Source organism: Eulemur rufifrons, chromosome 1 (genome assembly GCF_041146395.1).
Source record: "Eulemur rufifrons isolate Redbay chromosome 1, OSU_ERuf_1, whole genome shotgun sequence".
Taxonomy (NCBI): Eukaryota; Metazoa; Chordata; class Mammalia; order Primates; family Lemuridae; genus Eulemur; species Eulemur rufifrons.
This window is the reverse complement of record NC_090983.1, coordinates 103,135,747-103,159,994: the sequence shown is the minus strand read 5'-3', so window position 1 is coordinate 103,159,994 and position 24,248 is coordinate 103,135,747.

Below are 24,248 nucleotides of genomic sequence, written 5' to 3'. Positions count from 1 at the left end.
CCTCTTCTGGAGGCGGGGTCAGGGTCTTCAGCACGAAACACCAGTGGTCTGGTCGCAGCCAAAGGCCCTCAGCGCCCCATCGTGGGTCTCGGCCCTGAAAGCGGCCTTCCTTGCCTATCCGCCCTTCCCAGGGTGCAGTTTGTCACTTTGGGAGGAGGAACCAGCAACCAAGTCGCAGCAAAGAGGTGACCGCGCGTTTCAGCTCAAAGAGCGGCCTCCATCGCTACTATACCCTTTCAGGAATGTGCTCTGCCCCCCTAGTGTAACGGAGCGCAGCGGCAGAGACAATGCCAAGGGGTGGTCGCAATCCACCGCGGATTGCAGCTTGAAAAGTGCTTTCTAGGGCGGAATCCAACCCTTTGGGGAAGCACCACAACAGCCGAGTGGCAGGAAAGCGGTGATGGCAATCCCGTGGGGGGTCTCGGCTTGCAAACCGGTCACCTTTGCCACTCCGCCCTTGTATAGGCGAACTTTGACCCTTTGGCGTGAAACAAAGGCGGCCAGGTGGGACATGGGGCCAACAGAGATTGCCTGGCGACTCAGCCAAGAAAGCAGCTTCTCTCCTTATTCTAGTCCTTCAAAGACAGGGTTTGAGCTGCAGCTCCAACTGGCCAGGGCTGGGTTGGGAGAGAAAGAGGCTACTCTGCTTACTGCCCTCGTGCCAAGGGCGGAAACCGCTCCGCCCGGCGGGGCAGGGACGGGGCCTGAGCCCCTTGCCTGGGTGATGCGCCACAGCGATTTTAGGCTGTGGACTCCCCAGATGGCGGCTGCCCACCCACAGAGAGCCAGCGCTGGAGTGGACCGCGCGGCAGGAATCCGGGCTGGGCCTGGCGCGCTGTCTCTAAGGGCCGCTTGCGGAGCCCACCGCTCCCCCGACCCCCTGACTCACAACTGTTCAGCGCAGGGAAGTGTGCTCTGTTGCACCCCGTGCCAGGACAATCTTCAGCGCTTTCTGAGGGCCGAGCCTCCTTTTTTGGTGTTCACTTCCCTTGTTCTGGTCCTGGCAGCCTCCTGAAGTGAGACGCCTGTCTCCAAGCTCCCACCTGCCGCCGGGAAGTGTCCGCTCGGACCAGTCCCTCCCCTGCCCGGAGCAGACAGGCACGGCGCACTGGAGCATTCAAAGTGTCTCACACAGCCTGGCTGCCGTGCTACTGCTCAGCGCTCACTTTCGGCGCTTCCCTGCCTGCGTGGGTGTGCGGGTCGGTGGAGGAACAGTCGTCCTCCTGTGGTTCAGATCACACTGCCCGGCCGGCCGCGGGGCGCGACCGTCCCACGCTCTGTTCCCTATCGTGTATCTCGCACTCTCCAGATTTTGTGGTCGATTCTCTGATTCACCTTATTTTTTTCCAGCGCTGCTTCTCTACAGATTCACAAAGCTGATCCTGTGGAACAGCAATCCACTCGCGTGTAGTTATCCATGTTCTTCACCTCCTACTCTGGGAGCAGAGAGCCAGGAGGTCACCCCTAATCCGCCATTTTTTCAGCCCTCCATAATATGGCACCTGATTTTTTTTTTAATAACAGCTTTATAGAAATATAATTTACATGTCATAAAATGTATCCCTTTAAAGTGGATAATTCAATGGTTTTTAGTCTATTCAGAGAGTTGTGCATCCCTCACAATGTTGCTAATTTTAGAACATCTTTATTCCCCCTAAAAAAAAAACCCATACTCTCCCTCTTTTCCTCCCCCAGCCGCTGACAACCACCAATCAATTTTCTGTCTCTGTGGATTTGCCACGGGCAGTTCTCTGCTTGGTAACAAGCTCTGACTGCCAGTCAAGCCAAGAGTTCCACAATAGATAGTGTTTTGTGACCATCTTCCTTCACTGAGCGTAACGTTTTCAAGCTTCATCCATATTCTGTATATCGGTATTTCATTACTTTTTATGGCTGAATAATATTCTGCTATATAAACACATCACATTGTCTTTATCCATGTATAAATTGATGGACATTTGTGTTGTTTCCATTTTTGACTATTATGAATCATGATGCTATGAATATTCACGCACAAGTATTTGTGTGGATATATTCTTTCATTTCTCTTGGATTTATACCTAGTAGGAGTAGAATTGCTCCACCAAATGGTAAGTCGATGTTTAACATTTTCAGGAATTGCCAGAGTGTTTTCTAAAAGAGCTACTGTGTGGTACATTCCTGCCAGCAGTGTATAAAGATTCAAATTTTTCCGCATCTTTTCCAGCACTTAGTATACCAGCCATTCTAGCAAGTATGAGCTGGTATTTCAAAGGGGTTTTGATTTGTATTTCCCTAATTACTCATGGTGTTGAATATCTTTCCATGTGCTCACTGACCACTTGAAGAAATGTCTGCCCAAACCTCTACCCTATTTTAATTGGGATTTTTGTCTTCTTATTGTTAAATTGTAGGAGTTCTTTATATATTTTGGATATTATACCTTTATTATATATATATAGTGAATAGTTTCTTTCATTTTGTGGGTTGTATTTTCCCTTTATTCTTTGATGCACAAAAGTTTTTCATTTTCATGACATCCAGTGCATCTATTTTTTCCTTTTGGAGTCATGTATAAGAAACCATCACTTAACCCAAGTTCATAAAGGTTTACTCCTATGTTTCCTTTTAAGAGTTTTATAGTTTTTGCTCTTGCATTTACGTCTATGATCCATTTAGGGTTAATTTTTTGTATGGTACGAGGTGGGGTACGACACTATTCTTTTGCATGTGGACATCCACTGTCCCAGCACCATTTGTTTCAGCACTCGTCCAAACCACGTAACCATAAATGTAAAGGTTCCTATCTGGACTCAGTCTATGCCATCTATCTTTGTGTCTCTCCTCAACCCAGCACCACACTGTCTTGAGTGCTGTAGCGTTGTAGTAGGCTTGGAACAGGGCAGCAGGAGTCCTATTTCAAAATTGTTTGGGCTATTCTGGGTTCCTGCCTTTCCATATGAACTTTAGGATCAGCTTGTCACTTTTTTCAAACAAGCGAGCTGAGACTTTGATAGCAATTGTGTTGGATCTGTAAATCAGTTTGGGGAATATTGCCATCTTATCAATATTGAGTGTTCTAATCCATGAACATGGGGTGTCATTCCATTTTTTAATGTCTTCCATTTCTTTCAACAATGTTTTGTAGTTGTCAATGTACCAGTGTTGCACTTCTTTTTTTAAATTTATCCCTATGTGTTTTCTTATTTTTTATGCTGGGCAGCAAATTTTTAAGGAAACAAAGCAGATAGAGACAACATTATTCACAGAATCCAAATATAAAAGAAGGAAGGATTCATTTCTGTTGGCATCACTAGAGCTTCAGGATGAGACCAGCCAAAGGTTGGCTTGCGGGATCCAGGCCTTCTGTGCCCTGACTTGGCTGTCAGCATTCCAGGGAAGGGCGGTCAGTCACCTGTGTCCTCCTCCCTATGGCTCAGCATTCCTACCAGATGAGGAACTCGTCCACTCTGCAACACGAGTGACAGGAATAACTGCCTCATCCTCTCGGGAGCACTGTGATTCCTCTCCTTCAATACCTGGTGTACACTAAGAGCCTTGTCTGTGTCAACCGCTATGCCAGGAGCTGGTGACACAGCAGATGAGTTCTAGATAGCTCCTGCCTCAGGGGGCTCAGGCCAGGGGGAAGACCCCTCACGTAGACAGATGGGACACACAGGGAGGAAAGCTATCTGATAGAGAAGCACACAGAGGGGTCCTGGAACCGCAAAGGGCACCATGCCCACTGTCGGTGGCATCCTCACAAGTTCCCAGGAGGCCTTGAGCTGCACCTTGAGAGATGAGAGTAAGGGCCCTGGACGCAGGCAAAGCGAGGGCAGCTGGTGGGCACAGCGTGGAGGCAGGGGCAGGCAGACGGGTCAAAAAGTCACCCGGAGCTCACGGAGCAGACTGGGCCGGGGAAGAGGGAAGGCAGCCAGGTGGGGCCTCAGCCTCCGCCTCCCTCAGCAGGAGGTCTCACAGGGCCTGCCTGCCCCCTGAAACCTCCTCTGGGGGCACAGGCTGATGAACTGCTCCCACCTCAGAGTGAAAAACTGATAAAGCTCTCACAAGATGTGGTCTGTTTTAAAGAGAATTTTGTTTATTTAGCACTACTTAAAACATACCAAAACACAGAAATAAGCCCTTGCCCCGGACACCTTCCCCCAGCTGGCTGCACCTCCTCCCGCCCAGAGGCAGCCGCTGTCCTGGATTTGCTGTTCCTGTCAGCCTCGGGCAGCCCTGAGACATTCACTCCGTAGACGTCACTCTTACCTGTGCGCGGCATCCGTGGCTCCCCGGCGCAACGCTTCACACGCGTGACATCCTTCCGCGGGTGTCCTTGCGCGGCCCGCTCTTCCCCACGGCGGGAGGTCTCTGACATCGTCCACACTGTCAGGCGCACCTCTGGTGTGCGTGTCTTCCCGCCGTGCGATGCCGGGTCGTTAGAACACCCTACAGCCCTTCTCCTGCCTCTCTGCCTTTCGTTAGTTTCCGGTATTTCGCTCTTCCCAGCACCGCAGCGGATCACCCGGGTGTATCCTGATGCACAGAGGACGGTTTCTCTAGGGAAGAGGCTTCCAAACAGCCTTTTACTATATGACCTGTAGGAACAAATAAACCTTTTTATATATTCTAAGTCCGTACACATATAATTACTAGAGTTCTAAGAGATAATGCCTGCTCTAACGACCTGCAGTGCTCTCTTGATATTTTCAGTTCTGTCCAATTTCATTGTTAAACGCTAGTCCTGCCCCACTGGACCGGGCTCCCAGCTGCCAGGGGCCCGGCCAGGCGCGAAGCCCGAGCCCCGCCCCCATCTGTTGGCTGGGACGCTGGGCGGTCGGAGGCACAGGTTCCACCCCTCCACCTGCCAGCTTTTCTCTGGTAGAAAAAGGACTCCCCGACCCACAGACACTCTCCTGTGGGGCCACCTGCGGATGTCGACGTCCCACGGCGGCCTTCTTGGCCCTTCTCACTTGCGTCTGGACCCCCACGCTGCTTCCCTGCCTGCAAAATGCTTTTTCATACTTTATACCCATTTTTCTATATTTTTTATTGATTTGTGTAACTTCTTTATGCATTCTGGATACTAATTTACTATTTTCTCCCTGCCTGTGGGCTGTCTTTTTGTTTTTATTGCTGTTTTATGGTGATGAGTCAAATTCATCAATATTTTCCTATACACTTGGTGCTTTTGTGTCTCATTTACAAAATCCTTCAACTTTGCAAATTTATAAATATAGCCTCTTGTAGTTTCTTCTGACAGTTTTAAATGCAAGTTTTTTACACTTAGGTCTTTAACACACCTGCAATTTATATTTGTTTATGATTTAAAGCAAAGATCCAATTTTATTTATTTCCATATGGATAACACACTGTCTTAGCACATTGACTTACTGGCCCGTGCTTTCCCCACGGCTCTGCAAGCTCTGCCACAAACCACGTCCCTAGCTGTGGGAGGGGCTGAGTCCTCTGCTTGGCCCCTTGGTCAGTCTGTGTTCCCCTGTGCCAGTATCATACTGCCCTGATCATGACATCTTGAAGGTCTACTGGGCAATACTTCCTACCTTGTTCTTTAGTTTTATAATTGTCTTAGCTCATGCTCTTCCATATAAAATTACAGAATTGGTTTGACAAGCTTCCCTGCCTCCCCCGGAAGCTGCTCAGATTTTATTGGTACTACAGGAATCTGCATGAATTTGAAGAGCATTGACACTTTTCACATATATTGCTCCATTTATATAGATTTTCTTTGGTGGCTTTCAAAAAGTTTTGCCATCTTCTCTATTAGGGACTGAATCCATTTTATGTTTTATTCATAGTTCGCTGCTATTATAAGTGAAAATTTTAAATACATATTCCAGGTTTTTCTTGCTAGGACATTTTCATTTTAGCAGGACTCAAACCCCACAGTGTGAAGAAGAACCACCTGGTTTGAATGGTCGGGCAGCTCTGCCTCCCACCGTGATGGGAGCCCCAGGGTCAGAACACCTGTCCAGGCGGCCACCCCTCCCTGCCTGCTCGGCAGCTGGGGCAGTCTCAGGACACCTGCCTGACTGCTGGCTCCCCTGTGCTGCAGCTGCTGAAACTTCTCATTGGGTCATTGATTCAGTGTGAGGACAGCAACTCCCAGCGGCCTCTAGGTGCTAAACTAATTAGGGGCCAAAGGCAGAGTTTCCCAGCAGCAGGAGAGGTTCAGGAAAGACCTTTGGTCAGGGCAACACAGCATAACTCACAGGCCAAGGGACAGCCCATTTGTGCTTCGGGCAAAGCGTCTACAAACACATGCCCTCCTTCCTTCTCTGAGCAGAGGGATGGCATTACCAACTGCCCTGCTCTGCCCAGGACTGAGGGGTTTCACAAGACATGGGACTTTCAGTGCTAAAACTGGGAAATTCCAGGCAAACTGGGACAAGCTGGTGCTCCTGCAAGAGATAAGAGTGGAACAGGATGAGTCCACAAGATTAGATACAAAATTTGTGCAAAGCCTCAGGCCCTTTGTGACAGCCCAGATCCCACCCTGCGAAGCTGCCCCTGCCTGTCCCTGTTCTACAGACATGTGCCGGCTCATAGGTGGCACATGGAGACAATGTAAGGCCCGAATCCAGATGAAAGGGAGTGGGACCACAGGAAGAGCAGGTCCCCATAGAGATGGCCCATTGACTCCCATGGCAAGCCTCACTGGAACCATCGCTGGCTCCCTATTCCCCCAGTCTCTGAATTACAGTCTATCCTTCTCTCCAAATGCTTCCTGCCGGGGCCCAGGTCCATCTCTCTGCTGCTGGGCCAGTGATTCTTATACTTTAGCAAGCATCGGACTCAAGAGTATGTGACAGAGGCTGCATGCAGCCCTCAAAATCTCAAATATTGATTTTCTGGCCCTTTGCATAAAGCGTGTGGAGTCTGGCCTAGAGCGGTGATTCAACACCATTGTCAGCCCCACTCCAGAGTGTGGGGAGAGCCCGCCAGGCACAAAGCCTCGGGCCACTTTCTGTTGACATATCCTACTAGGATGGTGGTCCTGCCCTGTGGGTCAGCAGGGCTCACGTGGGTGAGTGTGGACACGTGGCAGGATCTCCACACAAATCCCCCCACCAGGCCTCGTGCCCGACAAGGCCAGAGGCTGCCCTGAGGTGGGTGGCTTGCAGGTGGGGTGTCCACTGTGTGGTTTGGGGCCCAGGCCTGGCCAGTGGTGAATTACGTTGAACACTGTCCCTGGAGGAGCCTTGCTGTCTTTAACATCCCTCACGGAGGGACAGTGCTCCCGAAGGCGTGGGGCCACCACCTCCGGGTCACTGCAAGGTGGGCTTTCACCCAGCTCTGTGCCCAGCTGGTGTTGAAGTGGGCAGGGGAGCGGTGCGGGGTGGGGTGTGGGAGGTGCCCCCTGCAGGGCCTCTGTGGCCTCCTGTCTTGTAACCAGCACCTCTGAGCTTCCCGGAGGCATCTGCTTGGGGCACCCAGGTCAGCAGCCAGGAAGAACGGGCAGTGCTTCTCCCTGAAGGCCCACCTCTGCGTGCAGCACCTCCGAGCCCCTGGGGCAGCCCGGGCCACAGCTGCTGCCTCACCTGTCTGTGTCCTTTCATGCCCAGGCCTAGCAGGGCTACGGAAGCCCCCGTGGCTGGGCTGAGTGAGGGCCGCAGTTGCCTCCCTGCACAGGGGGGCAGCCTCTGGCACAGCTCCCCAGGACCCAGGTATGCAGACGCAAGGAGAGCTGCGTGGGTCGTCCTGGGGTCAGCACACAGGTGTAGGCAGTGAGGCTGCAGGCACGGCCCCACACAGGCAAGAGAGACCCACAGGGCACCTGGCTGCAGTGGGGCAGCTCCCTTCTGCCCCCACTGCCCACGGGGCTGGAGACTCCTGCCAGTCAGACCTGGGTCTCTGCTGCAGCCAGGGGAGGGGCCTGGAGGGGCAGATGCCAAGGCCAGCCCCCAGGGCCAGCAGGAGGACATGCGCAGAGCAAAGCGTGGCCAGGAGCTGGGACCTCCCACCCCAAGCCACCCCGAAACTGTAGCGCCTCCCGCACCTGTGGCTGCTGTCAAGACCAGGCTGAAGGGAAGGGTTTCCTTACGCAGGCCCAGCCTGCACCCTCCTGCGGTGGCGTCTGCGGGGCTGCAGCTCCCACACTTACCTCAGGGTGAGTTAAGACACAAAGCGAGGACTCAGCAGGCCTGGGGTGGGCTGTGGAGGAGCCTCTGCAAGCTTTGCTCCCATGGTGCTCCAGCAGCCTTCCAGGCCCCCAGACTGTGATGCCGTGGGTGACCTGTGTGTGGCCACAGCGGCCCCAAGACCTGAGAGGCTCTGAGCACAAATTAAGTTCACAAGCAGAGGTCTAGGAAGGGGCTGCTGGGCAGTGCATGGAAGTGTGATGTGAAGTGTTGTAGTTGGGAGGGGTGGGGTGGGGAGGGACTGGGCCCAGCAGAAGCCCAGATATTCAGAACAAAGAAATCAGCAATCTCCCCGCCCCCAGAGACACCCACATGCAAGCCTGAGCTTGGGCAGGGAGGTCCCTGCCCACAGGCCAACCCCCCAACCTGTGGCACATGTGCAGTGGCCACTGCTGTCCAGGGCAGGAGGAGGAAGCACCACCTAGGGGCACAGCCTGGCCCCCCACAGGTCCCTGTGTGACTCCAGGTAACCCGGCAGGGAGGGAGGGGAAGTGCATATGGCCAGAACAGGGTGCAGGCCTGGGTCCCAAAGGCTGAAACTGCCAGACAGCTGACCACAGCCCTGCTGCCCCACCCACCACCCACCACGGCAGAGAGGGCAAGGGAAGGACAGACCCTGGGGTCACAGCTCAGACGAGGCTGGATCTGGGTCTGGGCTGGAGTACAGAGCAGGGACCCGTTCTCAGTGTGGGCAAGGGGAGAAAGCCAGGAACAGCCGCCTTTATAGAATTACTAGGAGTACAAAAAAAAAAAAGATTAAGTTTTGAAAAGAAAGTTTGCATTTGGAGAAATTGGTCATCCAGTGAGTTTGGTGGGCAAGGACACAGTCCTCCTGCCCATAAAACAATCAGAAGAGCTTGGGAACCACAGACTGCAAACGCTGTTTGGGGGAAATGCAGCCTAGCCCTCCTGCCGAGGCCTTGCTTGGCCTTGAAGAGCCCAGGGAAGGGCGAGTGGGGCAGTCGCAGGCCCAGGGAGGGCAGGATGTGGGGGCAGCCAGTGCCCCGTCCTTTCCTCCGCGTCCCAATCCCCTCAAGCCAGGATGGCCCCAGCTCATTGCTCTCCTGGCCTGTCTGTAAGACTGACGTATCCAAAGGATGCCACCAGAGCCACTAGACCCCACGCACTGCTTCCCAGAGAAGGAGAGGTGGTCTCTCCCAGGGCCTGCTCAGGCAGCAAGAGGGGGACAGGATGCTCCATCCCTACCAGACTTGGGCTGGGTCCTTTTCGTAAATGAGTGTGGTGCCCCACCCCCACCTCCAGAGGAAGGGAGTTTGGTCCAGCGCTACAAATAAGGAAACTGAAGCTCCCGGGTTGTGATGTAGTCACTGGCACAGCAACGATTCCAAGCAGGATGGCCTCCAACCCTCGGCCTCCACCCTCACCTCTGCACGTGTGCTCTCCCTCTGCTTCCATTCCTGAGCTCTGTAGGGCCCTGTACCCTGGTGAGGAGGGGGTGGTGGCAGGCAGGGCCCAACCTCCCTCCCTGCCGGCTGGCCTCCAGGGCCCTGACAGCTGTGCATTTTGATCGACTAACCTGTCCACGGGGCCGGGGATAGACCTGCCCCTTGGAAGCCTACCATGGGGATGTGCAGAACTGGCCCCGAGAAGGCTGAATCTTCCCCCGAGCGCTCCCGGAGCTACAGAGCCGGGCAGGGTGGATGTTGGTGTCCCTCGCTGCCCCTTTCCCTGGCTCCCAGCCCAGGCAGGGCCTCTTCTGGGTTTCAAGCCTGACTTCTGGGTAAACTTAACTCCCAGCGCTGAATGAGCTACTTTCCGGCCCAGGAGGAAGTCTGTCCCCTGCCAGCAGGGGCGCCAGGGAGCCGTCTCTCCAGAGAGTTGCCCGCTGCTCCGGGACTGAGCACCGCCGCAGCGCCTGGCTCCGAGCCGCCAGGTGCGTTGGGGTGGCCGGGGAGCCCCCTGCCCCAGCGTGATCGCGGAGGGACAGAGGCCTCTGTGACTCGCAGAGGCGGCGTGGATTGGATCTGTGGAGCCCTAGACGTTGCGGGGTTAGAAATTCATTATGTCCTGAAGACGAACCCTGCACTCATCCAGCCTGCCGGCCCCGGCCCGGGAGCTGCCACCTGCCCGCCCTGTGCCGAGCGCGGCGGGGCGTGTCTTCTGCAGGGACCCACGGCGTCGCCCAAGGCAGGATGCGAGTGTGGAGGAGTGCCGGGGGGCGGGCGCAGTGACATAAACTTCAAACTCCCGACGTGTGTTTCTAACTGCCTTCACCAGCGCGGACAGCGGCCCCGGTCTGAGCCTGGCACCGGCTCAGGGACCACTCACTATAACACTTGCCGAAACGCTATCAGAGAATAGGAAATAAATCCTTCTAAAATTCAGGGAGCTTCCTCCTTAGTGAAATTTCTAGGGCTCCAGTGGTGTGGGGCATGCCAAGATGTCCCTCTGAGGTGAAGGTTAGTTGTTGCGTCTGGCCCCTCCCACAGCCAGGAGAGAGGCGCCGTGCCCAGTGGGCCTGTCTGGGTCTGGGAGGCAGCGTGTTCCTCAGTGGGGTGTGCTACCGCAGCCCGTTTACTGAGTGACCTGAAAGGCGGCCAGTTTTAGGTGGGCCCAGAGCAAAAGGCTCTGCCACAGGTCCAGGCTGCTATGCAAGCTGCTCTCCCATGTGGGCTTACGACGCAGCAGACCCAATTGTGCCCAAGTGTCGCTGGCAGAGCAGGAGGCTGTCTGGGCCTTTGGCAGGCCCCGTAGTGAGTTGCAGCGCAGGCCTTCAGGAGTTTGGAGCAAGGCCCTGGGCCCTGCCTTCCTTTGTAAATATCTACTCTCCTTTTGAGACACAGCTCTTGGCGCTATTGGACCTTAGCACAGACTAAACACTTCACTATGGACCACCAAATTACCATGTGACTTGAGCTGCCCACCATGAACTGGGTGTTATCTGACCCTCCACACCACACAGTCAAGTCTACACCACAGCACCCCCTCATCAAATGGAAGTGGTATGTACATGGTTGGGCCCACGCAGGCCCTGAAGACACAAGATGTGGCCAAGTGCCCATGGACCCCACTCCTGCCACACTGCCTTCCTGCACCTGTGGCCTCGTGGATATCCACGTGCAGAAGAATGAAGCTGGGCCCTCACCTTACACCAGATACAAAAATAATTCAAAATGGATTAGATACCTAAATATAAGGCAGTTAACTTAAAACTCCTAGAAGAAAACATAGGAGAAAATTTTTATGACACCAGATTTGGCAATGGTTTCTTGGCTATGCCACCAAAAAGCATAAGCAACAAAAGAAATAGATACTAGATAAATTGAACTTCAACAAAATTAAAAACTTTGGTACATCAAAGTACACTATCAGTGGAAGTAAATGGAAAAAATATTTGCAAATCATATATTTGATAAGGGGTTAATATCCAAAATGTACTTTTTGTTTGTTTTGTTTTATTTTTAGAGATGGGTCTCACTCTGTTGCCCAGGCTGGAATGCAGTGGCGTCATCACAGTTCACAGCAGCCCCAGACTCCTGTGCTCAAGTGATCCTCCTGCCTCAGCCTCCAGAGTAGCTGGGACTATAGGCACAAGCCACCAGTGCCCAGCCAGAATATATTTTTTAAAAAACTCTTACATTACAATGACAAAGATCAAACATTAAAAAATGAGCAAAGGACTCGAATAGACATTTCTCCAAAGGTAATAAAAAATGACCTATAAGTACATGAAAAAATGCTCAACCTCGACATTACTAATCATTAGAGAAATGCAAATCTAAACCACAATGAGATACCATTTCATACTCATTAGGATGATTACTATTAAAAGAAAACAGAAAATAGTGTTAGTGAAGATGAGGAGAAATTGGAATCCTTGTGCACAATGGGTAGGAATGAAAAATGGTGCAACCACTATGGAAAACAGTGTGGAGTTTCTTCAAAAATTAAAAATAGAATTACCATATGACCCAACTAATCCCACTCCTGGGTATGTATCCACGGAACTGAAAGCAAGATCTCAAAGAGACATCTACACACCCACGTTCATTGCAGCATCGTTCACAGCACCCAAGAGGTGGGTGCAACTCAATGTCCTCTGGTAGGTAAATGGACACACGCACACACACACTGGAATATTATTCAGCCTTTAAAAAAAGGAAATCCTATCATACACTATAACATGGATGACCCTTGAGGACATTATGCTGTGTGAAACAAGCCATTCACAAAAAGAAATCTATTTTATGATTCCACTTATGTGAGATGCCTAGAGTAGTCAGATTCCTAGATACAGAAAGAAAAGTGGTTGCCAAGGGCCGGGAGAGGGGAGATGGGGAGTTGTTCAATGGGTACAGAGTCTCAATTTTACAAGATGAAAAAGTTCTAGAGATCTCTTCTATAACAATGTGAATATAGTTAACACTATGAATTGTACAACTAAAAATGGTTAAGATGATAAATTTTATATTATGTAATTTTTTTATCATAATTAAAAATTTTTAAGAGATCACATCTTGAATGGTTCCATTTATATGAAGCGTCCAGAGCAGGCAAATTCATAGAGACAGGAAGTTGATTGGTGGTTTCCCAGGGCTGGGGAGAGAGGGGAGGTTTGGAGGGATTGCTAATGAGCATGAAGGTTTTTTAGGTGGTTGATTAAAATGTTCTAAAATTGGATTACAGTGATGTTTGCACAACTCTGAAAATACTAGAAACTATTGAATTGTACACTTTTAAAAGGTTGTGTGGCATATTAACTGTACCTCAATGAAGCTGCCTAAAGGGGGCAGTGTGTGGGCAGCGAGCCCCAGAAAATGGAAGCCCGTGGAAAGGCGGAGGCAGGAGAACGAGAACTGGGGGTGAAGAGCCGGGGCTGCAGCCCAGCAGGTGCCAGAGAGACAACCGTGTTTATCAAAAGTGATACAGACAAATTTTGCTTTTATCGCATGGTATAACCTATTGTTTGTTTCTTCTTCCTGAATACTTCAGTAAAACCCACATTAACTGCAAGTGTTTCAGGAGCTGCCTCTGTGCATGTGTTTTGGATGGAACCCTGCTGAGTCGGAACCCAGGGAGACCCAGGGACCCTCTGGGTCCCCACAGCTAGTGCTGGATCTGGTACTTGGTAGGTGCTCAGTGATGCTAATCCATGGGAAGTGACCACAAGTGAACGAACAGACAGAAACAGACAGACTGACAGCGCCTAGATTCTCCCACCCCTCCTCCCATCCCCCACTGCCGGGGCACTTTCCCCTCCTGCTTTGCCCAAAACATCCTCTGCTGATGTCCAGCAAGGGCTGCTGTCACCTTCCCCAGGGGCCCTGCCTTCATCTTCTCCCACTGAGAAGGAAGTGCCTGGTACCCAGCACCTGTGCGAGACACCTTGCCTGCAGCTTCACCTTCTCCGCACTGAACGCTCACAGGGGTGAGCTGTGCAGTGTGGTAACTCTCGCCGCACGTTTCACACGCCAAGCTCAGAGCTCGCCTGACCTGCCCAGGGCTCCAGAGCTTGCGAGCCCCCCTCAGCTGTGGAAGACTGCAACATCTTCAAGGTTCCAGGTACAACTGTCTAATGGAATGCTAGACACTGGTGGGGGGGTGGGTGCCAGGAGAGACTTTGGGACAATAGTTCTCCCTGCCGGGAAGCTATCTCACTGGGCCTTTCATGGCAAAGAGAAGTACCGTGAGCACTGTTTGACTTTTTAAAGTGGGCGGAGAGGACAGGTCTAGTCAGGCTCTACCGGGTGGAGCCGAGAGGCAGAGCCGTAAGCCAGACGCCGACCTCAGCCTGAGCTGGCTGCAGTGGGGAGAGGGGCTGTGCCCACGTCCCCGCAGGGCTAGCCACGAGGCAGCATCCCAGTGAGCGCCACAGCAGAGCCCTGGGACTGGACTCAGCACACGGAGCCTACTCCTCTCCCCTCCCTCCAAGGCCCCCCAGACTTAACCCCACACCTAGACAAGCCCCCTACTCACATCCGTGTGAGCCCCTGCTGAGCGCACACACTCTCACACTCACATTCACGCGGGTAACACATTTGCACTCATCTGTCCACATGTGCACACACAGGCGGCAACTGTGGCAAGCGTGGACAAATGGCTGCACATCGCAAAAACCAACTCAAACTGTCCGTCGCAAGAAAATAAAGGTGGGATGGCATTCGAAGGCAATGGCGCCGGAGAGGCAACCCCCAGTTCTCTTGCGCCCCTACTGGCGACGTGACTGGGCTAGGCTGGGCCTGGCAGAGGGAGAGAGGAAGGAGGACAGAGAGAGAGCCACGCTATGGGGCACCAAGCACAGGCTGCTCTGTGCGTTGTCCTCCGGCTCTGCCCTGCTAAGGAGCTCCTGGGATGCTCCCCAGGGAGGCCTGGGGAGGAGCCTGAGTGTCCAGGAGGATGGCCTTCTCGTTCTGGGATTGCTTCCCACTCCCCCAGCACACTCCCCAGACCACACGCCCACCTCTCTCTCTCTGCCCAGAGGATGCACTGGAGGTCACAGTGAGCCCCTGCCTCCAGGGGGTTCAAGGCAGAAAAGAACGAGGATCATAACTCGCATTTCCCAGCAGTTTCCGAAAGATGCTAAGCTGTCTTCTTCCTGGTGTGGCTCAGCTCGCAGTTTCGTTTTGTTTTGTTTTCCCTGCAAGTGTACCCCGGCCACCCTTTGCTGGCCTCGTACCTGTCCCCAACCCTGCTGCCCTCCTAGCAGCCAGCTGGCCCTTCTGCAGTTCACAGCCCACCGCTCTGGGCTCAGAACAAACCCGCCTGTGCGCAGCTCGCCTGGGCCAGACTCGGGGAGTTCCCCAGAACACTACACACAGACGCCAGGTGGCAATTCCACTCCTGGGCATATACTCACAAAAAATGAAAACATGCCCATATGAAAACGTGTCCACCCATGTTCACAGCAGCATTAGCCATGACAGACAAAAGGTGGAAACAACCCAAATGTCCACCAACTGATGAGTGGATAAACAACATGTGGTCTGTCCAAACAATGGAATATTACGTGACAGTTAAAAGAGCTCAAGTCCTGACGCATACCAAAACAAAGATAAACCTTGAAGACATTATGCTAAGTGAAGGAAGCCATTGCATGATTCCATTTCTGTAAAATATCCAGAAGTCATAGAGACAGAGAGTAGATTGGTGGTTGCCAGGGGCGGAGGCAAGGACAGGACGGGGGTCTCTGGGGAGTTTAAATTTAGGTAGTGGTGATGGTGGTGCAATTCTGTGAAGATACTAAAAACCATTGAATCTCAAACTTTAAAGGGCTAATTGCTTTGATATGAATTGTATCCCAATAAAACTCAATAATAAATTCACATATATACACACAAAAGATATATATACACATACACATATGTGTGTATGTTTGTGTCTCTATAAGTCATGTCATTGTTTCATTCCAAACCCTCGAAGGTCTTTCTCATTCACTCAGGGAAGAGCCCAAAGGCCTTGTGATGCCTCAGGTTCTCACGTGGGCTGTTAGGAGCCCTTCTCTGTTGTCTGGCGCTGCCCACCCGGCTCAGCCCCCCAGGCGCACGGGGTATGCGGGCGTGTTCCCGCTCGCAGGGTCCGCGCACTGGCTGTTCCTCCGCCGGGGAGGCTCTTCCCCAGCGTCTTTATGACTCACTCTCTCACCTCCTACGTGCAGGAAAATAAAGCTAATCTTTCCCTCATCTTATACAGAGAGGTGCTCTTCAGCTAGTAAAAAGTAGAGTAAAAAATATCTCCAGGGCAAAAATTCATGATGTCAAAAATTAATATGACTAGATTAAATTTTCCCTTAGTGTATTGAATCCCTTTGTCCCTCTCCAATTTTATTTCTGTAAATCTACACACCTTTTCTAAACACCTAAAGAGAACATATTTTAGGTATAGGAGAATAATTGCTATGAGCTGCGGGAAGGGGAATAGGTATTCAGGATAAAGGGGGAAAATAATAAACACAATAATTTTAAAAAATAATTCATACTAATTTAAATTAAATTTAAATAATTTAAAGTAAGCAAAAGAAGAGAACATTCTCCCCACACTGTGCTCCGGAGCTGAGAAGTACTAATAGCTCCACCCTGGGGTCCCCAAGGGCCGGAAAGAGCACAGCTCGGCAAGGACAGAAAAGGCTGTTGGGCGTCCAACTATTCTCAGAGGAAAGATGTCAGACACAGATGAAAAAGGGAAAAAAAATCTTTCCAAACTAATGTACAGAGAGGCAAGAAAATGAAGAAATAGAGCTGCTATAACGAGCAGCAGGACAGACATTCACCTGGAGAAGCAGAAGGGAAGGAGAGGAAACAGGCCCCGTCCCGCAGCGCGGCCGCGCCTGTCTGCACCGCCAGGCCCCACGACGGAGGGCGGGCAGGGCTGTCCCCAGGTCATCTGAAGGGCTCAGGGTAACCTCTCAGCTTTCCGGACGCTTCAGCAGGGAGCCGCCTCCCGCCCCGCACCTGCCCCAGCCCCTCCGCCGTCCGTCTCTCAGGAGGGTTGGTCTGGGGGAGGGACGTTTGGGATTTAACGTGTTTAAAGTAGGTAATATTGCTCTTTCACGTGGTACAAAATCCCAGAATTACCCAGGGGTACGCATGGAAGGGAGTCTCCCTCCCGCCCGCCGGCGGCCCGGTGCCCCTCCTCCGGATCCCTGGTGTGCGCGGCCAGGCCCGGGGGCGGCCTTTGTCCAGGGACGCCTGTGCGCATGCCCTTCGCACTTGGGAACGTGCTACTTTTTCACTCGTGGTGCATTTTAAAGATCATCCGATATCCCATGTATGGAATTTCCTTGTTCCTCTTCAAGGCCGCTGGGTGTTCTATTGTATGACATACCATCATTTATTAGACTGATCCAAAAATGGATTTCTTAATGTCAGTAGCGCCAGGTACTATAGACATTTAATCTTGCCAACAACTAAGGAAACATTACCTTCCCAACTGACAGAGGAGAAACGAAGGTTCAGAGAGAATAAGTGGCTTATGGGAGGCCTCACAGCTTGAAAGGGATGGGATGGAATGGAGCCCGGGTCTGGGCCCAAAGCTCCTCCTCCTGCTGCATTGCTAAGGGGTCTCCGTCCACCTTATGTTCCCAACAGGGTCCTCAGGCAGAATTGCACACTGGGGCATCCAACTGCTTGCCTGACAATGTGGATGGGTGTCCAAAATATCTTAAACCCAGCAGATCCAAAAATCCAACTCTTCATCTTCCTCCCCAAACCGAAAATCATCTGGCTTTTTCTCTAGGCTTCAAATTTGTCTCTCCTTGGTGGTCTGCAGTTTCACCGTGATGTGATCTCTGAGAATTTATATCAATCTTCACTCCTGGAAATTTCTTGCTAGGAGAGAAGCACTAACTTGTCCAGGACTGGTTCCCTAAGGGATGGTTTCTCTGGAAGCTGGCCCAATGTGGACCCAGACTCCGATCACACTGGGGAGAGCCTGGAACCCCCATACCATGAATGCTGGGTGGGTGAGAGAAGACTGCAGCTGAGGTTCTACCATGTTACATGGCTCCCACGTTTTAGAATGCCAGGGAGGGGCAGGAACGTCTTTAAGCTCGCAGTTTGAGTGCTGGAGTCAGAAGTCTGCTAGATCTCGGGTGCCACCCTGAAGTGCACTGGCCAGGGGGGCCACACTACAATTCGTGGAGGCTGGAGGAAGGCTGACCTGGCAGGCCCACTGCTGGTGTGTTCAGCCACCTGCCCTCCTGTGCACAACGCTCAGCAAACGAGTTTTGGTGATCCGTGCTCACAATCCTTCAGCGATTGCCTTTCCCTCCTCTCTTTCTCCTGCACTGAACCTGGCTCAGCCCCATTTTTCATTCCCCGTACCCTGCAGGGATCAAGGATTCTGCCTCCTGCCTGGGACTGCAGTGAGCCTGAGGCATTAGCCCAGATCACTAGCTTGCAGTGTGTTTCTGTGCTGGTCTCCAGAGATGTTTTCCCCACATCTGAGCCTGGCCATGACTTTCTGATTGTGTCTTTTTATATTTAGTGACGCATTTCTCTGTGTTTGGCATGGAGGTCATTACTCCCTGCACCGTCCGCTACAGTACCCGCCCCACTTTGCTCTGTCTGCCCCCCTGACTGAGAGGGTCCCACCCAGGCCTGTGGGGCCCAGGGCAGCCCCCATGCTCCCTCCTGTGCTCACTCACTTGTTTTTGTTCTGTGCTCTGCTCTTTGTCTCTGACCTCATTGCCTTGCATGTCCAGATGTGCATTTGAAAGCACATTTGTGTAATTAACGCAGCATTTCTGTGCTCTGCAGTGGGAAATGTCTCAGAGTAGCAGGCCTGCCATGATGCTGGAGGTGGAAGTCCCACGCATTGCTTATGAGCTTAGACGGGGAGAGAGCAGCCCCTGCCTGCGGGATGCCAGTCTCTGTGCTTGTTGAGTGAATGTCTGATTCAGTGACGCAGGGCGTAGGTCACAGTGCTAAGCCAAGAGAGTGAGTGTGGGACGTTCTGGAAAGGCCAGCATCTCATGGTCGGGAAGCCCTGGATCTCAGCACTAGTGCTGGGCGCCCTCTCTGTGCTGCCCCTTCACCTGCAGCCTGGCTCTGGCAGGTGTCCCTGCTGGTCTGGGCTGCGTGGAGAAGGGAGTGGGGCTCAAGGTGAAAGGGGCCTTGGGCAGCAGCCTAGGCACTCTGGACTGGGTCCCAGCTCTGCGCATTGCAGCCTTGGGAGGCCCCAGATGTCCACTGGGCATGTTTTGAGAAGTAAATGAGGTGGTGCACACAAGTGCCTGGTAGAGTTGCTGTCAGAGATAATTGTCACAGTAGCGGTAAGGTAGAAACTGACTGCGTCCAGGAGGCGGCTGCCCAGGCTGAGGAGGCACCAAGCAGCTCAGCACCTGAGTTGCTGGCATCCATCTGGCAGGGGCAAGGCCCAGGGCTGTGGGCAGTGGGAGGCAGCGAGTGCAGGGGTCTGAGGCCACGGGTGGGGGGAGGTAAGTCTTGAAGACGCTGAGTGTTGCTGTGAGTGCCCCAGACATCTGGGCAAGTTCAAGCACCAGAGTCTCAAAAAGGGAGGCACCAAGAGGAAGGCACCTTTGGAGAGGAGGAGAAAGAGATGAGGGGTTAGACACCCAGAGCCGCGCACCCCCAAGGTGGCTCTTGTCACCAGCAGACCAGGGGTGGGTCTAAGGCCTTGTGCATGCCCACCTGGGACTGACCGCTGCGGGTGGCAAGAGCTTGAGCCCTGCGGGGAGTTAGCTATTCTCCCAGCAAAGAATCGGGTCCCTCAGGCAGGGGTCGTCACAAAGGATGAAAAAATAGTAGGAAATAGAAATAAAACAATACACGGAGGCAAAAATATAGTTTATAAAGAATAGATTTATGAAAATAGGTAAAGGAGGGTGCTTGGAGGTCTTCACGATATCCCCGTCAATTGTGGAGCTAAGACTGAAGTTTCACATCGGTATAGATAAGGTACAGTGATCCGTTGCCAGGGGTAACAGATTTACATAATAACAGGTAGTTCGCTTTAGGTTCAAAGTCTCCCAAAAGGCTTCTGTAGATCCCTTAATTAATTCTACCTTGTGAACAAACGGTTACAAAACCTTTTTAGGACAAATTTCTAAGTTTTAAGATAAAACTATCACTTTAGCAAAAACAGAGACATAGTGGCTCTGGTTATTGTGTATTGTGACAGATTCTTCGGAAGTCAAGCAAGAGCTGTCCCTTAGGCTAATTGCTCTAGCCACAGGTGTCTGTCTCAGGCGGCACGTCTTTATGGATCAGCTCCCATCCCGCAGCTCCATGCAAACCTGCCTTGTCGTTCAAAGCAGGCGAGAACCACAGGCCTGAGACTGCAGCGTCACCTTGGAAAGCAGCTGTCACTGACCACTGAGACGCCCTCCTGAGGGGAGGCAGCTTTTGATGTGCGAACTAACACGTGCACATATTCCTTCAGGGCAAAGCCCTGCAAAACTCCTGAAATCATTTCTGTCTCTAATATTATAGGGGGCATTTCCATAAATCAATATTTCTTAGGCTCAACAAGGCCCCTCTGTCCTGAAGAGCTTCCAGACCTGTGCAGGAGGAAGCAAGCATACCCTGGTGTCCAGCTGCCCTGGCAGAGGCCTGGACTGGTGGCAGCTCAGGGAAGAGACAGAGGAAGGCCTGACATATTTCGTGGAGCTGGAGTCACACAGAGCAGATTCTTTGACGGCCATGTGGTTAAATGTGAACTCAACAAGAAAATGTCAGTCAAACATGTGCACAGAGACTTTTAAAGATGTTAAAAACTCAAGGATAAAGAGGAAACACAATGGGCTGGGCACGGTGGCTCACGCCTGTAATCCCAGCACTCTGCGAGGCCAAGGCAGGAGGATCGCTCGAGGTCAGGAGTTCGAGACAAGCCTGAGCAAGAGCGAGACCCCGTCTCTACTAAAAATAGAAAGAAATTAGCTGGACAACTAAAAATATACGTAGAAAAAATTAGCCGGGCATGGTGGCACATGCCTGTGGTCCCTGCTACTTGGGAGGCTGAGGCAGGAGGATTGCTTGAGCCCAGGAGTTTGAGGATGCTGTGAGCTAGGCTGACACCACAGCACTCTAGCTCAGGCAACAGAGCGAGACTCTGTCTCCAAAAAAAGAAGAAACACAATGGAAATTTTGAAGTTTTAAGGATTGATAACATTGAAAGGACAACCTATTGAACTCTGTAAGATGCAGATAAACCCATTCTTGCAGGTAAATATAAACCTTCAATGCATTTGTTAAAAAGAAGTCAAAAGAAATAGGAAATGGTGTAGTCAAAAATTAGATGACAAGGATAACTGTTCAGAAACATTAAAATTACCAAAATTGACTCAAGAAGAAAGAGAAAAGAAGCCATGGACTGTGAGTAAATATTTGCAGCACAAACAACTGACTGTGATGTTATCCATAATGTACAGAGAATCACTATGAATTAATGAGGAAAACAAGCAAACAATCCACTAGAAAAATGTGCAAAAATGAAACTAGAAAGGCTAACAAACACACTAATGATGATCAACTCACTAGCAATCTTCCAAATACAGATTTTAACAGGACGCCACATAGCATCTGTGGGCTGGGCAGACATGAAAAGCGTCCGTTTGAACTGGGGCCTGTGGAGGTCGGGGAGCAACGGGTCTCTCCACCACTCTTGGGACTGGCATTGGTCACAGCCACTTAGAGGAGCCATTGGCTACATCTAGCAAGGTTAAGACACACGTGACCACGAGTAGTGGCTTCACTCCGAGGTCCTGCCCCAGGGTGATCCGTGTGGGAAGGGAATACTGTGTAAGCAATGCTTGTGTAGCGAACAATTAGAAACAACCGAGGGCCGGGCGCGGTGGCTCACGCCTGTAATCCTAGCACTCTGGGAGGCCGAGGAGGGCGGATCGTTTGAGCTCAGGAGTTCGAGACCAGCCTGAGCAAGAGCGAGACCCCATCTCTACTAAAAATAGAAAGAAATTATATGGACAGCTAAAAAATATATATAGAAAAAATTAGCCGGGCATGGTGGTGCATGCCCGTAGTCCCAGCTACTCGGGAGGCTGAGACAGGAGGATCGCTCGAGCTCAGGAGTTTGAGGTTGCTGTGAGCTAGGCTGACGCCACGGCACTCACTCTAGCCTGGGCAACAGAGTGAGACTCTGTCTCAAAAAAAAAAAAGAAACAACCGAAATTTCCACCAGGGGTAGGAAGGATAAACCAATTATGATTTATCACTGCAAGGAATGTTATACACAATAGCAAAAGTGAAGTGAGTTGAGCTACACTCCTGCACATGGGTGAATCAAACCATGTGTGTGTGGTTTGGAGCACTTGCAGAACAGCACAGAGCCCATCTTTTTATGGACTATGCAGTAAAGACATAAAGGCAGAGTGGACATAAGACACCCAAATTCAGAATGTTTACTTCAGGGGGAATGGGAGGGGAAGTAGGATTAGGCAGGGTTGCCTAGGAGGGGCATAACTCATTTCTATTCATGTTTTATTTCTTTAAAGAAAAACTTCTACAGCAAACAGCGTAAACGACACAAAGTTTTGACAAAGCCGGGTGATACTTTTCTGGATGCTTGAAATAGCACCAATACATGTGATGACTTCAGAGAGCGCCAGTGTCGTGTAGAAAAATAGTATGTTGTGACAGACAAGGACACAGACAAGGGAGGAGGGGCTCAGGCAGGGAGGCTGGGCGAGGCCCAGGGGTGCTGAGTGGCAGGAGGAGGCCCTGCAGCGAGGGCAGGAAGGTGCCAGTGGAAGGAGGCATCTCCTCCATGGGCCAGGGCTGGCCCAGAGCTGCCCTTGGTGAAGGTCAGAGTGCCCGACGCCACACACAGCCCCTCTGGGACCAGGGTATGTGCACAACAATATGACGTCTCCTGAGTAGGCAGCAGTTTCTGGGAGTGGGGTGCCCTGAGCTGAGAATGAGGGGTGAGAAGAGGGACCTCCACTTTCATTCTAAGCATATCCCCGTGGAGACCCCTCCCAGCATATCTAGCTTTTGTCCAGCGCCATGGAGGGTCCTGGTGGCCCTGACCTTCTGGGGGTTGGCTTGGAGATGAGGGGGAGGAGGGCCCTTCTGTGAGGGCTCCACTGAGCACAGGCCACATGGGGTGCTTCCCCCAAAGCTCAGGATTGGCCAAGCCCAGCCCAGAACTCCAGAGAAAGGGACACTGTCGGGAACCCAGGGCAGTGCCAAGGGGCCTGCCGATTCCCGGAGCCCTTCCTCCACCTTACTGGTGCGACCCAGGCCCTACGGGCAGAGCTTCTGGGCGCCACCCCCACGCTCGCCTCTTCCAGGCTGGGGTCCCCCAGCTGTGCCAGGGCCTAGCGCAGAGCACAGACTCCGGGACCACACAGACGTGGACCTCGGCAAGACTTCCAGTGCCCACGCCTCCTCCTCCTCCACAAACCGAGAGTAACGTTACCCGACGTGGAGGCTGCCTGGCGTAAGTGAAAATGCAGGTGCAGGTGTGTCGGTTCTCGCAGGCCCCTGGGTGGTGGACTGCTCCCCCGCCAGGCTGTCAGCCCCTTGCTGCCAGGGGCCTGGCCTGGCTGTGCTGGTCGTCCATGTTTCCTCTGGTGAGCCTCACGATGCTTTCCACAGGGCATACACAAGAACTCATGGAAAATGTGTGGGAAGAGACAGGGTAGAGATAACACACAAGAATGTACAACTGGCCTCAAAACAGCAGGCGTCCACTCCAAGCAAAAAGGAAGTGGAGGCCCTCATAGTTGGGCTCCTGGGTCTCTACCTGCAAGGCACAAAAGGGTGAAGTGTTAAGCAGGATCCAGAGCAAGGAGGCTGCCCATGGCTCCATCTCCTTCCAGTCACCCCTGGGCCTCACCAGGCCCTGTGCCCCGCTGGGATGTGGCAGCTCCCTGTCACCATGGCAGACACAGACCAGAGCTGCCATGAGGGTTGGGGGTCGATGAGCACAGAGCCAGGTGGCCTTGGCACCCCCAACTCATGCCCTGCCATGGGGGGGCAGGCCCAGCTACTGCCCCACACGGGGGTGTCACCAGGCAGGTCAGAGTAGAGCAGAGCAGGATGGGAATGGGCCCCAACCTCTCAGGCCACTCTGACGGCCTCAGCTGCTCGGGGTGACCGAGAGAGGGCTGGTCCTCATGTGGCACCTCAGGCTGCCGTGCCCTCAGCTGCTGCCCTGAGAGCTGCCCGAGTTGCACCCCCGGTCCCCAGCTGGGTGGATGCTGCGCCGTCCTGGCCGCAGCGAGAGCAGGGAGGACCGTGTTGCCCTTCCCCGTGCGCCACAGCCGGGGTCCTGTGTGCCCACAGAAAAGTGCACCCCACACAGAAAACAGGGCGCTCCTCCCGAGAGCTGTGCAATGAACAGGCCATACCGAGAGGGAAAGAAACACTCCAGCTGGGCGCCAACCTTCCTTGGCAGGAAAAGGAACGTGGCCTGGGGCCACCACTGGGTGACAAATTTGCTCCCAGAGCCCACAAAGCGCTTCCAGCCTGGAGCCTACCTTACGTCCTCCAGAGGCTGAGCAGGGTCCCCACGCGTGGGAGGGGCGCGCCCCCAGGCCCACATAGCTCCTTCACACAGACTTGCACCTGGAGTCCCTCCCCCACTCCAGCCCTTAGTGAGAGCCGCGGGCACCATCTGGGGACCTCGTCGGAGCGGCGGCGCCAGCACGGGGCCCTGGGAAAGACT